Genomic DNA, 2,695 nt, shown 5'->3' on the forward strand with positions numbered 1-2,695 from the left:
AAATGCGGACAAGCTTGAATGGTGTCCAAGCATATATGCAACTGAAAACTCCACACCCCAGAAGTGACTCAAACCCAGACCTTCAGAATCCAGAACACGAAAGTGGCCGCTTGTGAGTCTTTAGTTTTCCCAGTGAGTTCCTCGCCCACCTCCTTTAAGAAATTAAGTGCACATTTACCCCAGGCGCCCAGGGTCTCAGAGCCTATCGGCACTAACCTGTAACAACGTTCTAGTTCTCTGTACTTACTGGTTTTCTGGGTCTCACTGAAGATAGCTGCCCCGCCTCCCTCAACTGTGCTGTAAGGTAGATAGGTATCAGCCAATATCGCAACCCGTCACCTCATATAAAATAACGTCACTTTTCGCTCGTATGCGCAATATGGCTAAATTTGGACGTAATTTGAAATGAAATCGACTCACAAAAGTGACGTTATGTTCCGTTTTCTATTTGAGTCGTCCGGCGTACGCGCAGAGGTTATAAAAGGACACTTTAAATTAACGTTTTTCATAACGTTTTGAAACTTTATGAGAATTTCCTGCCCACCTAACCTATCAGAGGACCCTTAACTTACTGTTGTTGAAAAAAAAAAAATCCCAAATTTATTATCATTTTTTTTCATTTTCAAATTACGTCCAAATTCGGCCATACGGGCAAACGGCCAAAAGCGACGTTCTTTTTAAGAGGACAGGTTGAATATTGATGCCCGCGTGTATTCCCATACGTCCTGTTTACCTTCCCTCCATGGCTGCAGGGTGACTCCATCTGGGATTTTTTGGTTGTTGTCAGGTCTGCACAACTGAGGTTCCCTTTGTGCTGGGCACCCAGCTGTAGCCAAACTTCTCTTGATGATGTCATTGACTGCTTCATGTCTGGCAATCTTTCCCTGTGTCTTACAACAGATGAGACCATGGCTGCCGTATTGGTCCGCCCGTGCATAGCCGCAAATACACCAGTGTTCGGTGGAGATTGGGGCGGCAAGGCGCAGGGCAACACCAATACTTAGGGCCCGATGGTCCAGGCGGGTGCCCAAGGCGGAATTAAGGACTGCCAACAGGAAGTCCCCGGCATGGGGGTCTTGCACAGCTAGAAGACGCACTGTGTCCTTCTCAGAAGCTGCCTCCAGCAATGATGTGGCGATGTTGAGGAGCAGGTAAGAGAGTGAGGTGAGGAGCAGGTAAGAGAGTGAGGTGAGGAGCAGGTAAGAGAGTGAGGTGAGGAGCAAGTAAGAGAGTGAGGTGAGGAGCAGGTAGGAAAGTGATGTGAGGAGCAGGTTAGAGGGTAATTTCATTCATGCCAAACCTGTTTCCGGCACTTGTTCCCTTCATATCTGAACACAAAAATCTCACTAATCCCCTTCGTACTCACCTAGTTGTGCTTACGTGAGTTGAGCTCTGGCTCTTTGGCCTCGCCTCTCAACTGTCTATCAACTGGTTTGCAGGTTCATATCTTTCATCTGAATCTGAGTATGGAGTCTTCCTCCACCACATCACTGCCTAATGCATTCCATTTTTTAACTTCTTTATCACTGAAAAAAATATTTTTAATGTCTAATATTCTTTCGTCCTCTCGACGTAAAGCTCGCCTTTGGAAAAACCAACAGTCTTGGTAGTAATCTGGTTCACACAGCTGCAGCTTCCAATGTTGCTGATGTCTACTCTATTTCCTGTTCGTCTTGTACTCTCCAATACTTTGGGGAAACTGGCGGTACACTCAATGACAGACTCAAGAAACACAAAAGAAGTGTAATGTCTGCAGACACAAACAATGCTTTCTTCTGTAATGTTAGGGACTCTAATCACCCTATTGATTGGTCTCCTTCTAAAATAATCTTCCCTGCCTCTACTCTTCACAGACGCCGTCTTGTTGACTCGGCTCTGATACACAACATACCCAACATGAACCTTAGTCCTGGCTTTGTTGATGTTGACTCTTCCCTTCCACAGTACATACTTAAATGATCCAACCTTCTTAACAAACGTGACCTGACGTAAGCCTTTCCTCGTTTCTTTTTCTTACCTTCCTCATATTGTTACCTAATCCCATACTTCCTTCATCCCATTCATTCACTCATTCTTGCTTCATCTGATTCTTACACTCATCATAATGGAACCTTTCATACTATTCTTACCTTTCATCTTTCTCTTACCTTCTTTACATTATCTTCTTTTCTTACCTGATCTTAACCTTAACCGCAGGTAAGGCAACCACTTCACTCTCTTGCTTTATATATTTCCCCTTACCTTCCTCTCTTCCTCAATTACGGGCACATTATAGCCCGTGCTACATCCACATTTCGTTCTGAGTAGCTAAATCTAAAACAACAACAACAGTATCCTCTCTTCTAAGTTACTGCCCCGCTCCTGTGGCCAGGTAAGTCCACTACGGGTTCGCCATAGCCCGTGCTACTTGGAACTTTGTGCTCCGAGTAGCACAAAACAACAAAAACGTCCTCTCTTCTTGCACACAATTTGATAATGGTCCAGGATGGACCGAAACGTCGTCGTTTCTCCATCTTGTGATGTGTGGTTTGGTCATCAAGTCTGGTAGTAGTTAAGTTTGTGGTACCGGACGGAACCTTTCAAATAGCAGGAAAGTCTGGTAGTACTTATGGTTGAGCTATTGTTCAACCGTATTATTCAGTTGGTAGTACATGTGCTCGAGGTGGCCAAGAGTGCAGGTTCCATCCATGCTATG

This window comes from Procambarus clarkii, chromosome 45 (assembly GCF_040958095.1).
Source record: "Procambarus clarkii isolate CNS0578487 chromosome 45, FALCON_Pclarkii_2.0, whole genome shotgun sequence".
NCBI lineage: Eukaryota > Metazoa > Arthropoda > Malacostraca > Decapoda > Cambaridae > Procambarus > Procambarus clarkii.